Source organism: Pleurodeles waltl, chromosome 4_2 (genome assembly GCF_031143425.1).
Source record: "Pleurodeles waltl isolate 20211129_DDA chromosome 4_2, aPleWal1.hap1.20221129, whole genome shotgun sequence".
Taxonomy (NCBI): Eukaryota; Metazoa; Chordata; class Amphibia; order Caudata; family Salamandridae; genus Pleurodeles; species Pleurodeles waltl.
Window position 1 is genome coordinate 645,232,688 of NC_090443.1, and position 26,643 is coordinate 645,259,330.

The following is a 26,643-nucleotide window of genomic DNA, read 5'->3' on the forward strand; positions in this document are numbered from 1 at the left end:
GGAAACTTACCAAACCTGTGCATTTTTTAAAACTAGACACCTCGGGGAATACAGGATGGGGTGACTTGTGGTGCTCTCACCAGTTTCAGTGACCCAGAATCCTTTGCAAACCTCAAAATGTGGCCGAAAAAACACTTTTTCCACACATTTCGGTGACAGAAAGTTCTGGAAATCTCCTTGGAGTCTAGGGGTTTCTGCCCCCCGGGGGTAGATCAGCCTGATTATAATAAGCTGATCTGCCCCCGGGGGGGGGGGGCAGAAAAGGCCTAAAAATAATGCCCCCCCCCAGGGAGCGGCTCTTGCCCAAGGGGCCGCTCTCATTATTGATATAAAAACAAAAAAACAATTTCCCTGGTATCTAGTGGCATTTCTGCTGCCCGATCGAAATACTGAGAGAGGCACGAAAGAAGAAGACAGGTCTTTCCTCTCCTTTCATGCCTCTCTCGCCCCCTCCTCGTGATCGGAGGAGAAATGCTATTGCATTTCTCCTCTGAGGGGTAGAACTTGCGCGCTGACGTCATCAGATGCCACGGGGGGAGTCAGGAGGTGGGGCAGGGGTGGAAGAAGAAGCGATTCCCCTTCCATCCCTGCCCAGGGGAGTGGGATGAGAAGCCCCCGGGTGGAGCGCTTCCCCCAAGGGCCCCTATCAGGATGTAACGGTTACATCCTGGGCACCCAAGCTGTGCTGCCCAGGACATAACCGTTACGTCCAGGGCACCCGAGGGGTTAACAATGTTGACACACTTTTACTTTGTTATATATTTAAAAGATTTTTTAAAACATATTTAGTAGTATAATAGTATATCAAATGTCTCAAATATTTAACACTTTCCCTGCTTTAGCTTACATTGAAGTAGGACAAATAAGGCAAACCTCTCCAAAGCAAAACACTTTCTCTGTTTTTGCTTAAATTGGAGTGGCAATAATAAATCAAACCACTCTAAAGTCCAACACTTTCCATACTGTTGTTCAGATTGGAGTGGGAATACCAATACTATCCTCTCCAACAGTACAACACGTTCCCTGCTTTTGCTTGTGTTGGAGTGGAAATAGTAAATATAAGCCCCCAAAGTCCAACAATTTCCATACTGGAGCTTAGACTGGAGTCGGATTAAAACAATCTAACCCCACTAAAGTCCAGTACTGTCCCTGCTTTTGCTTATATTTGAGTATGAATAGTAAATCAAAACCTCTCCAGTGTTGAACACTTTTCCTACTGTTGTTCAGATTGGAGTGGGAATAGTAAATCTTACCCCTCCAAAGTAGAATACTTTCCTCACTTTTCTTACATTGAAATAAGAATAGTAAATTTGTCCCGTCAAAACTGCAATACTTCTGTTTATGTGTGCAGTTAGAATTATAAATCTGACCCCTTCAAAGTAAAAATGTTTTTCTATTGTTTAGTTTGGATTGTTAATACATGCATAATTTGTAAATGTTATTACATTTTAGTTAATACGTTTTCCCTTATTGAATTGAAAATCACCAAGGAAATCTGTTTTACTGCACTGGTTTCCAAACATAATTCTCTGTCGTCGTGCCTTTTCCAGGAACATATTCCCATGTCACCAAAAAGCCCCAAACGTGCAATACTAATTCAGGCAGGTACACCATAGTCTTCCATTTCCTTATTTAGCCTGTGGTCCCAACTAAAGGGTGCTTCACCTGGCATTTCCGGATGGACTGTTCCCATGAGGTGCAGTCCTAATTTGCACCATGCAGGTCTCTGTATAGAGTGGCACAGCAGGAATAAAATGACGTGCTTTCAATGCTAACCAGAGCACTTGACAGTGCAAGAATCCCTCCTAACACATGTTGTATGTTTGATATGCATTTTGTAATATATTGAGGATATGCCTGGACGTAGTTCCTTTTAGACCAGCATGATTTGCATAAATTCTGGCATTTAGCTTTACTCCTATTAAGAAAAAAAGGAAAATACGAGAGATTAAGACATTACACCACGTCATGTAATTGGCTCATTGTTTAGGTAGAAAGGAGCATAGAAACAATGAGAAAGAAGAGAATACGAGCAGCTATTGCTCATGTAATGCACGATTTTGCACTAAATCTTTTGGTGCAAAATTCATCCTCACATCCAAAATAGACATGAGGACAAAATGTGTGCAAAACAATAGTGTGCGGATACATGCTATGCTAAAAAATAGTGGTAAATGCTAGACTGGTATTTTTCATAAATACGTAATTTTACATAACTGTTGGTGCATTTTGCATAATTACTCCAAAGGAAATGATGCAACTTTTGTTCAGGTCTGTTTAATAAGGACTCTTATAAATGTCACACAAAGACTGCAGTACTGTGTACAGTGTGCCAATTACATCTAGGCATGGACGTTTCTACTTACAGCTGATTTGCAACCATTTCTCTGTGCACATCAGGCAGTTATGTACAGTGTATCATTTTGAAAAAATAAACATGGAAACTATGATATTTAAGAGACTGTTCTGTGTCTGATTTTGTAACCTTACCTGTGTAGTTTCAATATTGCCTGTATTATTTATCATATTTTCCTGCTTTTCCTCTCTTAACATCCATTCCACGCATAACACAGCCTACACACATCTATTGGCTTGCTCTTTGATTGGAACAATTTACTATGCTTTTCACTCATGTTTTAGTAGAGCAATGTAGGTGTAAACTAGATATTCCCTTCGTGTGCACAAAAATATATATTAGTCATGCTCTCCTGCTTCTTTTCTTCTTTTCTTCTTCTCTGTTCTTCTGTTCTTCCTCCTCGCTCCTCGTCTGTAATCTTCTTCTGTACTCTTCTTTCCCCCGTCTTCACTCTTCTTCTCTTCTTCCTCATCTTCTTCTGTGGTCTTCTGCCCTCTGTTCTTCGTTTTTCTGTATCTTCTTCTGTGTTCTTCTGTGTTCTTCTATGTTCTTCTGTGTTCTTCCGGTCTTCCTTTCTTCTCTCCTTCCGGTCTTCTGATCTTCCTTTCTTCTCTCCTTCCGGTCTTCTGTTCTTCTGTTCTTCTGTTCTTCTGTTCTTCTTGTCTTCTGTTCTTCTTGTCCTCGGCTCTTCTGCCTCCTCCGTCCTCTTCTCCCCGCGCCTGCCCTCCTGCTCCTGCCTCATCCCCCTCCCCCACTCGCATCCCCCTCTCTATCTCTCCTATCTAACCCGTTCACTATCTACCTCCCTCACTCCTCCTATCTACCTATCTCTCTATCTCTCTATCCCACTATCTAACTCCCTCACTCTCCACCTCCTCCTATCTTCCTATCTCTCTATCTATTTCCCTGTCTATCGATTTCCCTATCTATTTTCTCTATCTATTTCTCTATCTCTCCCCCCCTCCCTCACCCCCTCTATTACCTATCTTCCTATCCTCTCACTCTACCTCTCACCCTCACCCACCTCTACAACCCCCCTCCCCTATCTTCTCAACCCTACTCCTATCTTTCTCCCTTATCTCCTAAACCTCCTAACACTCACCCTCCTCCACCCTTAAACCCCCCTCCCCCAGCTCTTCTCACTCTAACTGTCCCCCCTCCCTCGCACTTTCCCGCCGCGACCTCCTGCACGCCCCCGCCCCCCAGCTCCCATTCGCCCCCACCTGACCCCTCCCCACCCTCCTACCTCATATGGCGGCCGCTGCGCGACCGCGCAAGAGGCAAGCCCGTCCGCGCCTGTCCCGCGCCCAGCGCCACGACCCCTGGTCCCCAGCTCTCCCAAGCCCCGCTGACCCGCTACGACCCCACCACCCTCCACGCCCTCAACCCAGGACGCTCCAACACCTGCTTCCAAGCTCACCCCAAACGCACCCATGGACCCTTCGCCTGCAACTCCTGCAAACGCACCTTCCACCACGCAACAACCACGACCACAAGCCCACGCGCCATCAACCACCTCAAGTGCATCCTAGTCAACGCTCGCTCCGTCCACAAACACGCCAATGAACTCTGGGACCTCCTGGACTCCATAGCACCGGACGTCGCCTTCATCACGGAGACCTGGATGAACGCCTCCTCGGCCCCTGACATCGCCACTGCCATCCCGGAAGGCTACAAGATCTCCAGAAAAGACCGCACCAACCAGGTAGGAGGAGGTATCGCCATCGTCTTCAAAGACTCCATCAGCGTCACCACCTCCACCGAAGACACCCCTCTCGCCGCTGAACACCTGCATTTTCAGATTCGCACCGATCCGAGGACCACCCTCAGAGGATCCCTCGTCTACCGTCCTCCCGGCCCACGCGCCCCTTTCAGCGACGCCATCGACGACTTCATCTCCCTGCACGCCCTCGCCTCGCCGGACTACATCCTCCTAGGTGACCTCAACTTCCATCTGGAACAAAACAATGACCCCAACACCACCACCCTGCTCGACAACCTCGCCAACCTCGGCCTCAAACAACTGGTGAACCCCGCCACCCACATCGCCGGACACACGCTTGACCCCATCTTCTCCGCCAGCAAACACGTCTTCTTCAGCCACGCCTCTGCCCAACACTGGACCGACCACAGCTGCGTCCACTTCACATTTCCGACGCGAGACCCACCACCTCCGCACCCAACCCATCCCTCGTCGACAGTGGAACAAGATCCCCGAAGAGCAACTCTTCTCCGCACTCGCCGCCAACCAACCCACCCTCACCACCGACCCCAACGACGCATCCCTCAACCTCACAAACTGGATCTCCAACTGCGCAGACATCCTTGCTCCCCTCAAACGCACGCATCGACAGACCAACACCAAAAAACCTCTCTGGTTCTCTGACACCCTCAAAGAATCAAAGAAAACTTGTCGCGCCCTTGAGAAAGCCTGGCGCAAGGACCGCACCGCTGACAACATGACCGCCCTCAAGAACGCTACCCGCGAACACCACCACCTGATCCGCGCTGCCAAAAGGAACTTTTTCACCGACAGACTGGACAAAAACAGACACAACAGCAGAGAACTCTTCAGCATCGTCAAGGAGTTCTCCAACCCCAGCGCCAATGCCAACGCCGTCACGCCCTCACAGGATCTGTGCGAATCCCTCGCCACTTTCTTCCATCGCAAGATTAGCGAACTCCACGACAGCTTCGGACACCAGACCCAACCATACACCACCGAACCGGCATCCACGGCCATCACCCTCAACAACTGGTCCCACATCAACACGGAAGAAACCAAACCCATCATGAACTCTATCCACTCCGGCGCCCTTTCGGACCCCTGCCCGCACTTTATCTTTAACAAAGCCGACGACATCATCGCCCCGAACCTCCAGACCGTCATCAACTCTTCTTTTTCTTCTGCTACCTTCCCCGAATGCTGGAAACACGCCGAAGTCAACGCCCTACTAAAGAAACCTATGGCTGACCCGAGCGACCTAAAAAACTTCCGCCCCATCTCTCTTCTGCCTTTCCCAGCCAAAGTAATAGAGAAGACCGTCAACAAACAGCTGACCACCTTCCTGGAAGACAACAACCTGCTCGACCCCTCACAAACCGGATTCCGAACCAACCACAGCACTGAAACCGCCCTCATCTCAGTCACTGACGACATCAGAACCCTGATGGACAACGGTGAAACAGTCGCCCTCATTCTGCTCGACCTCTCGGCTGCCTTTGACACTGTCTGTCACCGCACCCTAATCACCCGCCTCCGCTCCACCGGGATCCAAGGCCAGGCCCTGGACTGGATCGCCTCCTTCCTCTCAAACTGTTCCCAAAGAGTTTACCTCCCTCCGTTTCGCTCAGAACCCACCGAGATCATCTGCGGCGTACCCCAAGGCTCATCACTCAGCCCGACACTCTTCAATGTCTACATGAGCCCCCTCGCCAACATCGTACGCAAGCACGACATCATCATCACCTCCTACGCCGACGACACCCAACTTATACTCTCCCTCACCAAGGACCCCGCCAGCGCCAAGACCAACCTACAAGACGGTATGAAGGACGTCGCAGATTGGATGAGGCTCAGCCGCCTAAAGCTGAACTCTGAAAAAACGGAAGTCCTCATCCTCAGCAACACCCCATCCGCCTGGGATGACTCCTGGTGGCCCACGGCCCTCGGCACCGCACCGACCCCCACAGACCACGCCCGCAACCTCGGCTTCATCTTGGACCCTCTTCTCACCATGACCAAGCAAGTCAACGCCGTGTCCTCCGCCTGCTTCCTCACCCTCCGCGTGCTCCGCAAGATCTTCCGCTGGATCCCCGCCGACACCAGAAAAACCGTGACCCACGCCCTCGTCACGAGCCGCCTGGACTACGGCAACACCCTCTACGCCGGGACCACAGCCAAACTCCAAAATCGCCTGCAACGCATTCAAAACGCCTCGGCCCGCCTCATCCTCGACATACCCCGCAGCAGCCACATCTCCGCACACCTGAGACACCTGCATTGGCTCCCTGTCAGCAAAAGGATCACCTTCCGACTTCTCACCCACGCACACAACGCCCTCTATGACAAGGGACCGGAATACCTCAACAGACGCCTCAGCTTCTACGTCCCCACCCGCCTCCTCTGCTCCTCTGGCCTCGCACTCGCTGCTGTCCCTCGCATCTGCCGCTCCACGGCGGGTGGGAGATCTTTCTCCTTCCTGGCGGCCAAGACCTGGAACTCCCTCCCCACCAGCCTCAGGACCACCCACGACCACTCCGCTTTCCGGAGACTCCTAAAGACCTGGCTGTTCGAACAGCGATAACCCCCCCTTTTTCCCCTAGCGCCTTGAGACCCGCACGGGTGAGGAGCGCTTTATAAATGTTAATGATTTGATTTGTTTGAGCAGCATCAGACATTACCGCCTCAAGCCTTCCTCATCCCAGTCCTGGTCTCAATACCTGGGTAATAGTGTACTTTACAAATATCCAAATCAATTAACCAATATGCGGTTTGTCCAACTTTACCCATGTAGCATCTGATTAGATTGAATCAATCTTTTAATCTTAATCCTTATTCCCACAGACCTAGACTTTCTCAGTATGTGTTCCCAATCCAGTTAAAGTCCACGCATATTTAAAACCTTCAAAGGTCATCCTGTTTTTTATGTCTGCCTAGCCATATATCACAAACCTAAAGGCCAAAGTTACAATTGTAATAAAAAATGGAAACAAATATAAGAATGATCAAATAACTGTATGGACATAAAGCATCATAAAGCATTTAGCAGCATGTCACTGATGAGACACAAAATTTATTTAAAATGAATCATGGTTGGGAATCCCTGGATCATTTCTCATCAACAATGGCAGCAAAGTTGTGATGTGGTGCTGGAAGATGACACATTTTAACCTAGCACTCACCAGTCTCTTACTTTGCTAAGATTCTCATGTGTACAGTTTATTTTTAAGGAACCATGATGAGTGTTTTTTAGGAAATTTGTGAACTGTGTTTCTGTGTCTAACTCTAATTAGAACATTGGAAGTTGGCAGCTCCATTGAAAACAATGGAGTGCTGTGGGCTTTTACTGGCCGGTAAAAGCCCGCAGCGCCAACATTCCAATGTTCGCTTTGTTCACAGCAGCAGCTGTGAACAAAGCCTCACGGAGCCCGAGGGGATTTTAATCCCCTCGGGCTCCGTGAGCAATTTGTTTTTTTAAATAGAACATTCTGCCCTGAGTGGCAGAATGTTCTAATAGCCTTAGAACCCGCCGTAACGGCTTCGGCTCGGGCATTTAACGCGGGAGCGGGCCTTTAATAGCCGGTAGAGCCCGCTACGGCGGGTTCTAAGGCTATAATAGATCTGCATTACTCTGTGTGGACTGGGGAACAACCAGGAGTCTGCTCATAAAGGAACAAAGAGCCATTGCTCAAGATTGGCTTTGTGGTAAGTGTACTTTCTCCCAATTTAAGACTATTACATAATCTGAATTCAATCATATGCAGGGTCAAGCTAACCCAAATAAACAGATGGAAGGCAGAAACAATTGCTTTGCTGTTGGGAGCTGCTCTTACTCACTTCGGCTTCAGCAGATAACACGCTCTGACACAGTGTCAGATAACCATGCCTACTGTCTCACGGGCAACCATCTGAAGGTACATTTCCACTCAATTTAATTTCTCTGTCTGTGCCTTGTGAGCTTGACACCATTTCATCTTAAAGGAAACATCCAATTTATAAATCTCCAAAAACATGTGCTCCCATGTGAACGAATATATATAACTGAGTCACATAGATTAACGCCTTCAGGTACTTCACAATGCGGGACAAATATGCAGCCTGACAAAAGGATTTGAGGATGTTTCTAAACTTGTGACATTTCATTTAATGTTTGTTCAGTGGAAATATTACACACATTAAAAGCGCTGAAATTTAAAATATGTGCAATGAGTCGAAAATGTTGGATGACTTGAAATCCAGAGAGTGCTCCTTTTGGTTTCCTGGTGGAGCCTTTTTGTTTGAACATCAATTCGTGCAAGCCACTTGCGCGAATGAAGCACCCGTCCTTTAAGGAGTTTGGCAATGAAAATGGCACTTGTAACTATAAATATATGTGTGTGTGTGTGTGTGTGTGTATATATATATATATATATATATATATATATACTTATATATGTATATGATATATATATATATTTTCACTGAAACAAACAAAGGTTACATGGACGTTATAGTTGGGAAATAGAATTAAAAAAACATACAAACTCTCTTAGAAAAGCAAAGGTCACAGGTATGTTATAGTTAGGCTCACATTCTAAACGTACAAAACCATAGAAATTCACCTGTTGTAGTTAGAGTTAACTTAAGTAACTATAACTCACGCCCCCACCATCCATAGTTTTTTCACAACAAATAACACAAAGCACAATCTCCGGAACAAAATCTAGCTTTCTGCCAAATTTGGTGTAATTGCGTCTAACGGTTCTGGCTGTAGGAGTGTTCAAAACTCCTATGGAATTAATGTGGGAAACACATGATTTATGACCCCCCCCTTTTTCTCGGCCCCCGCTTGATAGATCATTCCAAAACTTTCCATGTTCAACAAGAATCAAAGGTATACTTTTTATGGAAAATTTTGTGGCAATTAGTCAAATGGCACCAAAGATATAGGCATGTTAAAAATGTTTTTTCTATGGAAACATGGATCTAAATATATCAACCTCTGGTGACTGCCAGGAAGTAATATATAGGTATACATACATATGTATGTACACACACACACACACACACACATACACACACACACACACACACACACACATATGTATATATATATATATATATATATATATATATATATATATATACACACACACACACACACACATATGTATTTAAATGAGAACCGGTGTTTGCATAAAATTCTAGTTAGCACCAAAACTTCAATTAAGTTATAGGAAAGAAAACTAAAAGGATAAAGCCTCAGGTCAATTTCAGTCATTACCGAACACTTTGCACTTGGTGAAGAATTCCAAAGGTATAAAGGAACATCAGTCTTGTTCTCTGGACACAAAAATGACGAGGACATCAAAGCCTGTCAGTACATGAGCCAGTCAATTACAGATCTGCTTCAGTTCTTAACCCCTTGAGGTAGAAGGAAGCTTTTTCTGCAGTAGCAAACATTTTTAACATTCACCGGGTAGCAAAATTGTTTTTCTGCAAAAAAAGCAGCTTTTGTATCAGTGACGAGGGTGTGCTCTAGAGTTGTACATTTAGAAAACAGTATTATAAACCACTGTCTCCTGGTAACCTGTTTAACTGTAGCTTGCCCGTTGCATTTGTTTGCTAAATAATCTATTTAGCAAGGAGCAAGTCACCAGTACTCTTGTTTTTCACAATTTTAAATAAATGCATTGGATGAATTAGTAAAGGGAGTCCAATTTAATTTGCATGTTAACTCTCTACAAACTGGCAGTGGTCATGTGGCACAATAGTTTAAATTAGAAATATGAAGTAATAATTTTAGGATGAGTGTCTGGGTGGTTTTTCAAGGCCGTGCCCACATGAATGTTTCAAGTAGCTTGGATGCATGGTGTTCCTCAAAGATGTAATAAAAATTCTGCCATAGTCTTTGAGAGTAAACTCATGTAAACTCCAATGCACTTGTAATCTCCAAACTGGAACCTTCTTGCAGATTAAGAAAGCACATATAATCATATATTGTTGGAAAGTGGACTATTGGTAAGGGCAGGTAAGTACCTACACTTAGAAATAGGCCACAAACGCCCACTAGGTCAAGTCAGGTCTCAATAAATTAATCCCAGCTCAAACCTTCCTAGCTTGGCAAAGAGCAGTTAGGCTTAATTTATGAGACAGAAGTGTAGAACACTTAAAATCACAAAACAGTCAATATGTAGAACACAAAACACAATAGAAATCTATCAATTTATAAAAATAGATTATGTTTTTATCTTTAAAATTACAGTAAAACGACACAAATCCAATAAAGGGATCCGGAAATATAAATTTTAAAGAATAAATATTTTTTAGCGCATAGAAACTAAAAGCACCAATCTGGACATCTGGTCGCTCTCAGCCGGGGCAAAGTCAAAATTTGAGCCCAAGGCGATGGAGCCCTGCTTGGCTACAGTGAGCAGAAGTCCTCAGTCAAATGTCAACTTTGGACTAAGGGCCTGACTACAGGTTTGGCAGTCACTAGACCACCAGACTCGCACTGATGGTCAGGACCGCAGCTGCTATGGTGGTCCGACTGCCACATTTTGACCCTGGTGGTGTCAGGGTAAAGATCGCAATCAGCCAGGGCAGCACTGCATGCATCGCTGCTGGGAAAGATCCTGAACAACTAGGTCTAAACCCCTACTTGCCTGAACCACTACTGCTGAACAACTAAAAAGTCTCTACAACTAAGTACTGAACAACTACTGTCTAAACAACAATTGTGCCTGAATAACAATTGCCTGAAGAACTAATTTTAAGGTAAGGTTTTCTTTTTGTTTTTTATGGTTTATTAGTTGTTTAGAATATATATATATAGATATATATATATATATATATATATATATATATATATATATATATATATATATATATATATATATTAGTTGTTCAGGCAATTGTTATTCAGGCACAATTGTTGTTTAGATAGTAGTTGTTCAGTACTTAGTTGTAGAGACTTTTTAGTTCTTTAGCAGTAGTGGTTTAGGCTATAGTTGTTTAGGACCTAGTTGTTCTGTCACATATTCATCGCTGCTGATTACAACCAGGTTCTCTGCCAGCTATGAAAAGGCTGGTGGAGAACAGGTGCAGAGGACCCCAGGAAGGCCCTGGCACAGCCCATGCACTTAACATGGGCAATACAGGGGTCCCCCTGCCCAGTACCCTCGCAATGCAAGATAGTGAACATTGCGAGGGTGCTGGTGCCCCCTGAAGCAGCAGCATTACCACCGGCTTAATTACAAGCCAGCGGCAATGCTGCTGCCACATTCCATCTCGGCTGATGGGCTGAAACCAAGGTTTACACCCATCAGCCCAGAGGGAAAGTCGTATGAGCCTGGCAGGGAGACAGCAGTATAGCCGCAACCTCCCCATCTGAAGTTCGGTGGACGGGTCTTCGCGTCCACAGAACTCGTAATGAGGCACTTAGTCTTTTTCTTGAAGATTTTCTTCACTGTGATGAAGTTGCAAGTCAAGTCCGACCACCCTGGAGCCCGCTTTGGATACCCATTGCAAGAGACTTAGAAACTTTTTTGGAGATTTTTCTCTCCGACATCAAACGACTCTCCACAGCAAGCTGATTTTGAGTCAACATCTTCCAAAAGCCCCCGGTGAAATCCTGGAAGTCTAGGGCTCCGGAGCTTTTCAGCGGGATGAACCTGCAAGTCAGGCTGGGTCACAGTCGACATAAGCCGGCTTGATGCACGACGTCGGGTCGATTCACTCTAGATCTTTTTTTCCGAGGTTGCTCCAAACTTCTCCAACCTTCTGGATCTTCTTCCACAAGGGCTTTGAAGGTCCTTTCGGAGTCCACAACTCATCCCAAAGTTCCAGAAGCTCTGAGTTGCTCCTTGAGGGTTAGGACTCCATCTCCCAGAATCCACCTGGTTCAAATCCAAAAATGACCACTAGTCACTGGTCAGCTGGTCAGTTTATTCAGGGCTTGATGTAGGGGACTCTGGTCAGCTATCTTCTACCCGTAGCAAACAGGGAGGCCCTTCTTGAATCAGTTGAAGACAAGCAAAGTCATTTTAGTGGTGAAGCCAAAGTGTCTAGTTGGTTCAGTCCTTCAGAGTGCAGTATCCAGGTGCAGGCCAGGGGTCCAGCAGAGCAGTCCTTCTCCTTGCCTTGTTCATTGTAGGGATCTGAAGTAGGGTGCAGCTTTGCCAGTTATTTCCTTGCTCCTGGGGGTGGAAAGCAGGTGGGGTCTGTCCAATCACATGCAGGCCACTACCCTCTTGAGTGACCACTTCCTGGGTAGTGTGGCAAAAATCAATCCAAGGGAGCAACACTCTCCAAAAATCCAAGATGGCAAAAATTTAATCTCAGAGGATAGGTCAGGCTGAGCCCACCCATCTGTGTGGCTAGGTTTCCCTCGGCACACCACTTTATAGCCCTCTCTTAATGTAATTAGGGGGCACCTGGTCTGTCTGGTTTTACAGGAAATGGAGGAGGTCCACTTTCCAGCCCTAATATCCTTTCCTTCTTTGAAGGACAGTTTGCCTGCTCTCCCCCATCCTGTTGAAACCATCTACTCAGGCAGTTCTCCTCTTCCAGGGACTTCCTTTCTGTTTAGCCCAGCCCACTTCACACCTCATCAAGGCAGCCTGGCCAGACTGCCAGAGGCTGGCCAATCAGAGAACAGCACTACTACAGAGCTGAAACTTGTAACTTTTAGAAAGAGCTCTAAAACCATTTCTAGGTACAAGTTATATTATATTCAACAATGGCAAGTTGGTGAATTTATTATAATTTATATTTAGCTCCTTTCTACAGAGAATAAGACATTATTATTTTAAAATAAAGTCTCTATGTTAGCCTATGATGCCCATTCACTACAATGAGGGAAAACAAATTTAGCTATTTTTCCTTCACCAGGGCTTATAAAACATCTTTTTTAAGGCCCCTGGGGGCACCTAGAGCACAACTTGGGGGTGATATATGTAAAAATATGATAGCTTAAAACTTTGGAAGTACTTCGAATTCCAAACTCGAATTTGGGATTAACCTTAAATTAGATGCAACCAGCAAGGCAAGCCTGCCTTTCAAAATGACACTGGGCACTTCAGCAGTGAATCTATGGGTGCACTACCTATGCTGAGGTCCGTAAACCGACATGCCCTACCATATACTGGGGACTTATAGGTAGGTTCACACAGCCAATTATAGTGAGCCTAACTTGCATAAGCCATTTTACACTTAGCACTGGCCCTGGGACTGGTTAGCAGTACCCAGGAGACAAACAAGATTCACTGACCACCAGTATCTGTCCAAAGAGTTTGGGGGTGACCGGGGCAACTAGAGGACTTTCCTACATATATCATGTACATGACTACTTCTCTGCATCATTCTTCACCTTTAAAGTATTCCACTGAATAGCAGGGTGAGATTGGTACGTGACAGCACCCATACAGAACATGTTGCCTTTACAGAACATGACAAAGGCAATGTACCTTGGTTGGCAGGCGGGATATCGTTTGCATTGTATGACATTGTGTAAGGCAATGGGGGCCTCCATGGAGCAACTAGCTGCCACTGGCAGTACCCCGAGGGCTGATGTCAGTGAATGTATATCTCTAAATACAATCACATGCAAAGAGCCAGTTGGCACAGCTGATAAATAAAGTTGTGGTTCTCATTGGGGATCACCTGTACCCAGCTTTGAGGATGTACAAGTGTGGAAAGAGCAGATACTACACATACCCACCACAATAATTGGCCCCATCCTCAAAGGCAATATAGAGGGTAAGACTGCCTCTCTCTCAGGCATCTCTAGCATCCCATTTCCTTTGATTCCTCTATCTCGAAGCAGGCAGCCCCCCTGCAACAGTGGGCTTGACAGTAAAGCACATCACAGTGTGGATGGCAGTACTCTTGTCTATCTTGTCCTTTGTCAGCTGTTTTCCCCAGGTGCCATCAAGGTGGTCGGTTGACGGCTGGTGGTGTCGGCGGGACTCCGGCGTCTCTAGTACAGCAAACCACCAACATCGTAACTCGGCTAGCGGTCAACATAGTCAGCAGTCAGGGTTTATGACACTGCCGTGATGGTGACAAGTCAACCAAATTCATAACTGGGCCCCTAATGCCTAATTTAGAGTTTGGTAAAGCAATACTCTGTCACAAGTGTGGCAGATATACCGGCCACCATATTACAAGAGCATTATATCCTACGGCGCTTATATGGAAGATGGTATATCCCTCACATTTGTGACTCAGTATCTCATCCCTAAACTCTAAAACAGGTCGTTAGTATTTAACAAAAATAAAATGTATATAACCTTATCTCCTAGTGATCTAGGAGGGGAGGAAGAGGTGAGGTCTTGATGGCTGTATCCAATGACAGCATTCAATATTTTACTACTCCCATGAAGTATTTCTACTTCCATGAAGTTCTTGAGACATAGGCAAGGTAGGTGAAGTTGAACAGATGCTACTTTAGATGACAGTCTATTACCCCATTTTGAAAGTGACAATTTTTGGACATCACTGCGTAACTGTGCACTGCACTAATATAAAAAATGTGGAGATTAGATTGGGCTGTATTTCATTCTCTGATTTCCCAGAATACCGTCCCACTTAGGAAGGTTGGGGTTTTACCAGTAATACTAACTTCAGTCACAAACTACGCAACAGTATACGCAGCTCTAAAAAATTTCCAGAATGTGTGTACTCAGCTTGAAGACCAGCGTATCCTGCCAATTTTCTGTGATGAAGGTGTTTTCTATATTGTAGCTGGCATTTTTATGAGCAATCCAGTAGAATCTGATAATCTTTATCTAATGATGGGCATTTTCTACATGACAAAAGTTGTGTTGCGGGGTGTGGAAGTTATCTCAGAGAGTATGGCAGAGACAATGCTCTTACTAAGGCTGAAATCTTTGGAAACAAAACTGCCCAGTCAGTATTGAGCGGAACTCATTATGTTCATTTGTTACAAAGTATGCTCATCCTATCTGAGGCAATAGAAAAATTGTGTTGGAATGCTTTCTGGAACAAGAATGACAAATTAGATTTTGCATATCTTATCTCAGGAATGAGCAAGGCACAGGATGAACTTCATGCAAAAAACATAATGCAAAGCCAGGCAATGTTCAATACACTCAGTTCAAAATCAGAAAACTTGAAAACCAGTTTGTAAAGTTTGTCAAAGAATGTGAAGAAAATTCTGAACGTGGCAAGTACTGGGGAAATGTTTTACACACTATAGCTCTAGTGAAAAACTTGATACATGCTGATCAGAAAAGGGGATTGGGAGCTACATGTGAACACTGTGGAGTCACTGATGAATGTGTTTCATGAATTTGATTGCATAATCTACCTGAGATATAGGTCCTGTTATTTGGAAAGCGTGAAGAAGCTAGAGGTGGAAAAACCATACTTCTACAAAAAATTCATCCAAAGACATTTTTGGGTGAAAGTCAGAGAGGGAAGCGTCAGTGCTATGGCTCCAGATATGAAACTGGAACACATAATCCAGAGATCACAGAAAAGCCCCAAGGACATTTTTGATCAGACACATAAAAGTAAATATGTTTCTAAATGGGAGCTAGTTTACCATAAAGTCCTTTCTATTAGCAATGTTTCCAGAGAGATGAAAAATTCAAAATTAATGGACCATCCTGAAACTGTTCCTCACCACGAACTTGTGGGAAAGAGAGGGGAACGTATTATTATACATGTTGACAGCTTGCTTCCTTTCATGCAGCAGCAAGGCAACCCCTTTAAATGACTGAGCTTGAGTGACTACACAACTTTGTGACCAAACAATATGTGGATAACAAAATAAAGACACATCTACTAGATGTCCTGGAATATGGATCAAACCTATAAACAGAACTGAAGCAGGAGAGATTGGTATTGACAGAGAAAATGTTGTTTGACATAATCGCTAAAGCTAATCTTCCATGCTTTAATTGCCATAGTAAGAGTTTCACCCAACCAGTCACTACAAAACTGATTACAAAAAAACAACTTCCGCTAGCACATAGAGAGATGCTTGTAGCAAAAAAAAGGGGTGAATTTATCGAGGACATTCTGTTGCATGATCTTTTTCCAACAAACGCATTATTTGATGGAGATGCTGCAACCAAACCAGTGAAGCACAAACTCACACAAGAGCTTCAAAGAAAACTTCCACCTGAAGAATTTCAATTCGAAAACGTTTCCTCATTCAACAATGTTGTTGTTGAGGACAATATGTTACAATTGCGGATGGTCAAGATTTCATCCATGCAAAACTTTGGGGAAGTCGTTCAGACTGTCCTACAGATATCAAAGTTAGTATACAGCTTGCAAGAACTGCACATTGACTCTGACAGTTATCTAGAACTATTTGTCAAAGAATGTTAAAGAATCAGACAAATGTCTACAAGTGGAACAATTGACCTCGTCTGCATCAAAAATTCAATACCTATATCTGTGAAACTTGATAAATTCTGGTCATCACCATCAAACAAGATGAACTTGGAGATGTTAACTCGTCAAAGCATTGCTGATGCTTCAGTGAACACTGAATTTCCAATCAATGCAAGTGGAATGATTGGCAATGAGGAGTTGGTGCATGCAGATACATATTTAAAAGCCATATTGTTCAAGAACTCAATAGCAAATTGGAGGAAGTGGACTTTTGTGTTGTGCCACATGTTGAGTGGACTGCTCAAAATGGTTCCAATTGAGTCACTATACTGTCAAATCACACAGATGTTATTAATTAGATCTGTTGCAATGTTCATAAGTCAAGGACTTTCAGAGTTATGGCTATGTTATGGAACAGGTGAGAAAAGACACTAAGGCCCATTTTAATACTTTTTTAGCGCTGCATTTGCGTCATTTTGTGACACAAAAGCAGTGCAAACTTACAAAATAAAATGGTATTTTTTAAGTTTGCGCCGCTTTTGCATCAAAAAGCGGCACAAATGTGGCACTAAAAAAGTATAAATATGGGCCTAAGAGCGTGATTATGACCCTGGTGGTCATGCTCCGCCACGCCGGTGGTGGCAGTCAGACTGCTGACAGCGTGTCAGTGCAGGACCACCAAATTATGATCACTGCAGTGAACTGGCTGCATCCCAGCCAGTTCACTGCCTGTACCGCCAGGGGGGTTGGACAGCCTGGCCGAAGGTTGACCACCTTCGGCCCAGCGGTCCACCTAACACCACCTGCGGTATAATGAGTATCCTTACTACCAGGAATTTCGTGGTGGCAGCCCTGCTACAAAATCCCTGGTGGTAAGGATACTGGTGACAGGAATACTCAGTCCTCTCGCCACTAGAGGACTCCCCAATCTCCCTCTATGTAGGAGCTTCCCCCACCCCAGACCCCAGACCCCATCAGAAGCCCCCTACCCCCAAGCAGTGACGCCCCTTCCCGATCCCCGTTCTGTAACCCCCAAACCCAATCCCAGTTCTGTACCGCCTGCCCTCAATCCCTGTTCTGTACCCTCCACCTCCCTGGATCCAAGTACTGAGCCGCCACCCCCCGATCCACACATGCACACACCACACATACAGACATACATGCACACATCCACTCTCACTCATTCACACACACATGCACACATGGCCACACTACTCCCCCCACCCCGGCATACTTGCACACATACTCCCTCCGCATACACGCCTTCACACAAGCACACATACACTTGCACACACACAACACAACACCCCCTCACCCCCCTCCATTCACACACACACACACCCATTCACGCACACAACACTCAACACCCCCCTGTCGGTCGATCACATTACCTGGTGGTTGCAGAGGTTGTCTGAGAGGAAATGGGGTCCATGTCTCTTGCTCAACCCCCAGTGCCCCACCAATACAACACCGCCACACTGTCTACAGTGTTGTAATACGGCGGGCGATGTGGTGGTGATGTGGAAGAGGTGAAGGAGCAAGATCCTCTAGACCGCCAGTATGGCTGCTGGCAGCTTCCCTGGTAAATAGTGGCTGAGAGCAGCCAGCAGCCATATTATAGTGGTCTGATGACCACCAAGACTGGTGGTCATTGGCGGGTGTGACTTAGGCGGTCTACTAAAAAGACCGCAGAAGTCATTATAAGGGCCTTAATCCTGCTTCATGTTCTGTACAAGAAACTTGACCAGGAGATGCCCAGTGCTCTCATCAAGGCACACATTCTTACGGGTGATGAAACTATAAGCAAAACTGGAACAAAGCTTAGAGCTTTTACTGCTGAACTTGTGAAATTTCTAAAAGGATTTGCTGAGATAGAAGAAGAATTTGACTTTAAAGATGTAGAAAAATACCTTTGTGTGTGAGTGGAAAATCAGTTCTTAATGTCATACATTTGACGATCTTCTGTACAGGGAGTTCAATAGATCAGTCCTGCTAAGTGACCTTCCACTGATATCATATTCTTTGCATGGACATATTAAAAGAGCATTCTACTTGATCAGAAGATGTGTAAATGTTTTGGATCATGCATATGTAGGGAAAGATCCGTGTGAATTTGGTGGGAAGATATTGATGGGGTGCTAAAGCCTACAAAATTTCTAAAGCTTCTACCCACAGAACTTACATGTACATGTACTTGCAAAACCTGTGATGCAAAAAGATGTCCTTGTCGATATGCTCTTCTCAAATTGTTCAATGTTCTGCAAATGTACCATGAGTGATTGCCAAAACAAATAAAGAAAGAAAACTATGAAGATGTGTCTAAAACAGGAGTGATAAACAATACTTTTTTTCATATTCAGATCATAAACATTGTTTGGTGTATACATAACAGGATCAAAAATTATTATTATTTGATTCATTTCTATTTATGTCTCTTCTTCCTCTACTATAGCTGCCATTTTGGAAAATGGCAGAAGATTTGCTTTGATGGGTTATTTTCTGTTTCTATAAGACTACTTGCAACCCAAAACCCCTATTTGACACCAAAATTAAGTATATAGGTCTCATGAATCCAGAAATATTACATCATCACTATAGCACATTCTCCATTTTTAAAAAAGTCGACCAGAAAGATCAGCCCGGATCAGCAATGTCTACTCAAGCTAAATTACTTCTGTAATGACCCAAAAACACAAATCAAAAATGAAAATCTCAGGGCAACATTTTTTTTACGGAGGTATATCAGGGGGCCTCGATTATAATTAGTTCAACGAAAGCAAAGCAAAACTGTCACACCCAAATTTCGTAGGTTATCACATAAAAGTTAATGATTGAGAGTAGCGTCAATAATAAAATGGAGTTGGGTGGTCACCCTAACTTCATCTTAACTAATTTCATATGAACTTAAACCAATTAAACATGATGACGAGGCAAACCACCATTCCTGATCCACGACCAATGATCTACACACCTTCGTCCATCAGGCACCATATTACTTTTATAAGTGTTTAGCACACAAATGCCACATACAGCACAAGTAGAGTCAGAGATATAATTGTGATATCTGGGCTGTTTACGTATTATGTTTGTGTTTATGTCAGTGCATCCTTGGACACAGTGAGCTCTCACTATGTCCGAGCTGAAAAGATTGAGAAAACACACTCTGCAAACTTAAACTTTTATTCCAAAGGAGTACCCCTTTCTCGGTAAACAAAAACTTCATTTTGAGGATACAGGGGCATATTTATACTCTGCGCCGGAATTGCGTCGTTTTTTTTAACGCAAATCCGACGCAAAACTAACTCCATATTTATACTTTGGCGTTAGACCCGTCTAGCGCCAAAGATCTTGGAGTTTGCGTCATTTTTTACCGTGGACACCTACCTTGCGTTAATGATATGCAAGGTAGGCGTTCCCGTCTAAAAAATGACTCCGAGGCATGTGCGCCGTATTTATACTCCCGGGCAAAAATGACGCCCGGGAGTGGGCGGGTCAAAAAAAATGACGTCCAGCCGTTTTAGCGTCATTTTTTAACGCCTGGTCAGGGCCCAGAGGTGCCCTCCCATGCCCCCAGGGACACCCCCTGCCACCCTTGCCCACCCCAGGAGGACACCCAAGGATGGAGGGACCCATCCCAGGGAACTTAAGGTAAGTTCAGGCAAGTATTTTATTTTGGGTGGCATAGGGGGGCCTGATTTGTGCCCCCCTACATGCCACTATGCCCAATGACCATGCCCAGGGGACAGAAGTCCCCTGGGCATGGCCATTGGGCAAGGGGGCATGACTCCTGTCTTTGCTAAGACAGGAGTCATTTAAATGGGGGTTGGGAGTCCAAAAAAATGGCGCAAATCGGGTTGAGGCGAAAATTTTGCCTCAGCCTGACTTGCCCCATTTTTTGATGCCCAAGCTCCATTTTCCCCTACGCCGGCGCTGCCTGGTGTAAGTCATTTTTTTTTACGCACACCAGGCAGCTCCGCCGGCTAACGTCATTCCATAAATAAGGCGCCCGCATGGCGCTTTGGAATGGCGTTAGCCGGAGTTAAATTTTTGGACGCACAACTGCGTTGGCGCAGTTGTGCGCCAAAAAGTATAAATACGGCCCACAATGTTGTAAATGCAAACTTGATTACGTCATGAACTCCTCATCCCGTTTATGGATAACATAGTGAACACCCAGGGTGGCATTCCACACTTCAGACACTTCAGAATGACGATTGATTGTCCAAGGTTTGAGATAAGAAATGCTAACTGAATATCTGATATTGATATTAAGATGTTTTTTTTCTAAACTAAGACACACGTTTTTTTTCTTACTATTAGTCTTTTTTATGTAAGTGAAAGGCAATCTCCTAAATTGTTTAATTTTTATTATACAGCACGCCAATATGCCCCACTCAGTAAGGAAAGTGTCCCAATTACAGATTTCAGACTAGCACACTAGTTTTTGTTTTTGTTCTCTTTTTCTGAACGCGTCTGTTGTTTTCATATTTGAAGAAATTGTAACAAAGAGCAATAATACAAATAGGCTGCAGTAAATTGTGGAGCGCATAGGGTCATTAACAACGTCAATAATTGGCACATGTCAGTTTTTTCTGTGCTGCTCTCTTCGGGGAAGCATGAGATGAGATTTATGAACACAAGAGCAGTGCATTATAGACGGCTAACTGTTTACCGCGTTTGCTGACTGCCGCGAGGCATATTCAATTTGAGTGAAATGTAACTTATCTGATAGAGTTGTTCAAGTGAGTTATCGACTGCAAGTTCATAGCCAAAGTGGAATGAGCCCTCAACATTTAAAAGGTGGAAAGTATTTGCAGACGACATGTGAACATTTTGCTGAAAACATATACCCAGCTTGAGGCACAGCAGTTTGGACATTTCCAGGGAGGCTTCAAACAATACAGAAAGCCATAAAATATGTAATTTAAAACAACTGTGCTAAATGATGGCTAGTACTGCTCTCTCAAAAGAGAGGTTTCCAGTTCTGCATATTGGGAAGTTTATAATAGTGGAGAAAATGTCAGAGAATGTTACCTCTTTACCTGCATTTTAAACTGTACAATAGGTCTTCTGAAAAAGCCACATATTATATCAGTTTAGCTCTAATCTTTAATGGTAGGCCCTTGTATACCTCTGCCCCTGCTCAGCACCAATTTAAGATGAGGGAAATTGATATTTGTTCCTTATTCTACTTGCCCAGATCAAATTTAGACCTCGTCTTGTTCCATAAATAATCATACTAATTTTCTATAATGAACGGGTAGAACGTATATTTTTTATCCCTACTTTTGTTACTCACAGTTCCTATATTTTCCCTTTAGATTATAGCTGAAACATATATCCTCCCTTTCCATTTCAGTCTCCGAGAATTACTACATCACTAATGCTGGGGGGCAGTTCTTTAATGCTCAGTTTGGCTCAGTACCATTCATTGTCCAATGCCCTGTTCTCCAAACATTTAAAGCATATCTTTTAATTATTGGCTGGGAGTTAAAGGTCAATATACTCCTAGATCACTCCAAAGGCCCTTTATTGCTTACTGCTTTAAATCATAGTTTTTCAGTTTTCATTGTGGCTGCTTTAGCCTGCATACCAATTGGGGCAGTAAAATGCTGTCAAGCAGAAAATAGGTGCCTGCTTCACTTTATGTACAGAACCTACTAAAGTAAATGAATGAAAGTCCTCTTTTCTAGTATTTCATTTCTAGGTAGATAATATATTTGCTGAACAAATGGAAATTCTTGGTCTTAAATAAAAACACGTATTGCTTCAAAATTAGGTTAAGTAAATGTACAGTGAAATATCAATTATAATATTTCAATGTTTCAATAACATTTGTGCATGAAGATTAAAGGTTCCTGAAAATGTTCCTAAAAATTGCAATTGCAACAATAAATGCTGCATGTAGAAGTAACTTTTTGTTAGCACAATGTCCAGATAACCACTCTGCACAAAGGTGTGAAAAGTAGGAATAGATCGTCACCAAATGAAAGAGCCAATCCTACTGCTGTCTCAACCACCTACCTGATTTTCTGTTAAATTACGTTCACATGGCAGGTCTCTGAACTCAGCTTATGGACTGCTACGATGAACCACGCATCTACTAATCACCCTGAAAAGAAAGGTAATTTTATTATGTAACCAAACTAAGAAACATTAGTTTAGGCTCCCTTGCAGAAAACACTGTGTCACATGTTAACATGGACCTGGGGCCTCATTATGAGTTTGGTGGTCAGACCACCAGACTGCCATGTTGGCGGCCCAGAAAAGACCACCATGTTGGCATTCTTCCAGACTACCTTATTATGAGTCATACAGGCAGGACTGCCAAGTGCCAACCAAAGAAGACAGACTGTCAGCAGTGCCGCGGCCTGGAAATAGGTGGTCCAACCTCCAGGGCCGACAACATCGCAACCAACCACTGACCGTATTACAAGCACACAGTTGCCATGGCGGACTCGCATGCCGGTCAGCCAATTGCGGGCCAAACCACAGTGGTCCGTGGTCACCATAGTAATACACAACAGAAAATTGGATGAATTTGAAAGCAACACAGCTGACACACATTGCCACACTTGACAAACCTGCAAAAGACACCATAAAACACAACACTCCATACATCACAACCCTTTGCATTAACACTGCAACACACACAAGTCTGAGCAAATTATTTACTACACAGTACAGATACTTGGCACCACTTTATTCGCCATCCCTTACAACACCCTGCGCACACTTTGTCCAGTCACACCCTTTTGTACTTTCCCACTTTAGTAAGTCACTGTCACCCTTTTTTTCCTCACCATGACACATTTAAAAAAATCCCCCTTTCTCAGAAGGTGAGTTCAGAGTTATAGTGAATGAAATCTTAAGAGTAGAGCCACAATTGTTTGGAGCACAAGTCCAGCATACTCCTATCAGTAGGAAAATTGAAATGTGGGATAGGAGCGTTGACACAATCAATGCTTTAGGCACCACCCTGCTCACATGGGAGGACATTAGGAAGAGGTGGAACTCAGGGGCAAGGCACACACATCTACCACTCCATCCCCCAACACCTCCACCTCCAGCTCCCAAAAACACAAACACAAACACACACACTCACACATGCAACAGACTCCACCCAAACACAAGCATACCTCCCACATGCACACACCCATGATATCCACATCAACGCAGCAACCACTCCCTCAACCTCCAAAACCCCACCCCCTTCTGCTGACCATTCCCATGTACCTAAGAAAGTTTTTTAGTTTGAACTTGACCTTTCTCCTGTTCCCTCCACCCCATCCCAAACCCAAGAGGCCCGACTCACCTCCAAATCCCCCCCTTCCCCCTTCAAGTCCTCACCTGTCACACCTCCTCCTCTGCAAGCACCCATACCCCACCCACCAAGAAGAAACTCATCCCTCCCAAGAAGCAGTTCACCCTTCTCATACCCAAGACCTAACCAACCCCTCTAAAATCTGACCCCCCAAACATGATTCCTGAGGTGCCTGCCTGTCCACTTGATGCCCCTTTCTGTGGATGTTCCCTAGCAGTTATGAGTCAAGTGACAGCACCATGATGTGCCTGTGCAGAAGCATATGGACTGGAAAATGGCCTTGGACTTTACAAAATTTATATTTAATAAACCCAAACAGTTGTTTTCTAGGGTATAAATTTGTCCTGCAATTCTATCCCTACCTTTATGTTATTCCAGAGTGACTTTTGGTGTCTGCATACAGTTGTGTGTGTCTCAGCCTGCTTGATGATCCATTTGCTGGTGTTTGCAGTATCTGACTTTGCGGGCAGTGCTGGTGTCCCTCTAGACAAGGTTACATGTTGACAGTATGGATATGTGGGTGTAAATGCAATGGGGGTATCATGGCATTGTGTACTGTTTGTTAGGGTAAGTATTAAATCTTGTGTTGGCCAATGTGAGCATGCATGGTGTAAGACTTGTTCCCTGGTAAGGCTTATTGATTTATCTAATGTGTGGCAGCTTCAGTTTTGTTTGTGCAGACATGGAGTGTGCTCAATTGTGCTACCTTTATTTGCATTTGACCGTGCATGTGTTCAGTTAGCTGTGTGTATCTTGCAGCTACTTCATGTAGAAGTATGACCCATGGAGTTGTAGTTGTATGTGCTTTGTTGACTTGCACTGTGCAGATAGGCATGCCATTTGTGTGTAGTATTGTTTGTCCCAGAGATACCTGAAGGGCCAGTTTCTGTGTAAATGTTGTTTTATGGGCATGTGCAAAGTGATATGTGTCCCAGTGCAGTCTTCTTCCCTCAGTGTTCCAGATGGCCCCATCACTACTGTGCAGGTATTGCTTGCATAGTGATCTTTGTATATTTGTCTCTCTGTCTACTGTGCATCCCATTGCCCTTCCATTGTGTTGCAATGTGGGTGATGTGAGTGTCCATTGCAGCATATTGTACTGGAAGTTGTGTTTGTGTTCCATTTAAAATCCATACATATGTGTGTTGAATTTGACAACAGTCCAAGGCATGTGAGGAATGTGAGCGTGTGAGTTGTATTTGAAAATGTGATGTTGGTGTGTTGGTGTTGTGTGAGACACTGTTTTGTACACTTCACTGTCCCTGTGTCTGATGTGAGCAGACGTGTTTTTGTTTAGTGTTGAGGTGCAGTGTGAGTGACCTGACCAAAAGGGGCATAGTGACTCTGTTTGTGTCCTTCTATTGTCTGATTCCGATGCAGGACACAATGATATGTGAACTTGGTGCCCACAGCGTGACCCCCTATATGATGTGGTTGATGGCACGACAAACAATTTTTTAGCATAATGACACAGGTAGGTTTGTGTACTTACGGTCTGTTGCACCCACGGAAGTGTGGATTTTGTGCCCCATCTATGATCAACAACAGCGGCAGGATGTGGATGATGGGCTCCATGGTGGCACTGTACATGTGGGACTGCCTGCAGGTGAGTGTCTCCCCTTTTACTCCCCCTTTCCGCCTGTTGAGACATGGTGGTTGGACCACCACGGTCACATTAACTGTGTCCATCCTCATAATGTGTACGGCGGAAACACTGACAGCCTGTTTGTGCTGCCTTGTGTCAGGGGCTGTCTATGCTGCCTGTTGCTGCTGGCAGGACCACTGTAGTCTGTGCTCCACAGGCCTGCATTACTCATAATACTGTGCTCCAACCACCAAACCAACAGCGGACGGACCACCAATGCCACCATGGAGATCCATGGACTTCCAAACTAGTAATGAGGACCTTAGATTCCTGGTAAATTATAGTGAGCTTCCATCTGAAGGGAGTAAACTAAATGATTCAAATATTTCCATAATTGTTCACAGTGGCCAACCTCTATGGATTAAATTAAAATGGCTGCTTCACAACAGGGCAGGTCAAAAGAAAACATTAATAATACAATTTGCACTTATCCTGGGTGAACATGTAGGTCCGGACATTAAACAACCACCAGTGTACAAAATTATTGAGAAAACAACCACTTAGGAGTGATTTTAGGTGGATTTTTGAGACCTTGATAAACATCCAAGTAAAATGGGCCCCTTCCCTAATACTCAGTGTCAAAATGGAGCAGTCAGTGCTTGTACATTAGACTAAGGCTGAGAGAGAAAACCAACAAAATTCTGCAGCTCGATTTTTTAAAAGTTCACGCGGATCAAAAAACGGAATAGTTTAATAGGTCTATTGGTAATATGTATATGTTTTTGTGATCCTCATGTAGTGCATGTAATGCAATTTAACTACTCAGACAAGCAAAAAGAATAAAACTGGATTTTATTGGGTATAGGTAAGCAATTACTGAGTTAATGTCAGTTCCTGAAAGCTGACATAATAATAAAATGTTAATGCAATGAGAGACTGATCTTCAACAAGACATTTCAAGCAAGGTTCTGATGGTAAGAACCACAAAAGAAATTAAACATGAGAAATATGGAAGAGATGTTCATGCAGTAGCTACAGTCACAACAATAAATATCAGTTGTTACACTGAATGACGTTTATATTTCTTTTGTGGGGGAAAGCCTTTTTGTTTACTCATAGGGGAACTCCTATGAATCCTCATAAAAATACATATTTTATGCAGTGGTTATTGCCACTCGGTAATTATAACTGGGACCATGTCTTCATATGAAAAGCATTTTTTCATTTGCATATAACTTTGATGATGAATCTTCATGAAACATCCAAACAAAAGTTTTATCCAATTTAGCTCCTTCTAGTTAAGTTTT

General features: G+C 44.1%; 1 long non-coding RNA gene across 1 annotated transcript in view; it reads right to left on the minus strand.

The window, feature by feature from the left end:
• LOC138294200 (uncharacterized) overlaps positions 1-26,643 on the minus strand; it is a 45,214-nt gene that overhangs the window by 10,622 nt on the left and 7,949 nt on the right. Inside the window, exon 2 of the long non-coding RNA XR_011203263.1 lies at positions 22,452-22,539. This is a non-coding gene — a long non-coding RNA (uncharacterized lncRNA). The remainder of the gene's footprint in view (positions 1-22,451; positions 22,540-26,643) is intronic.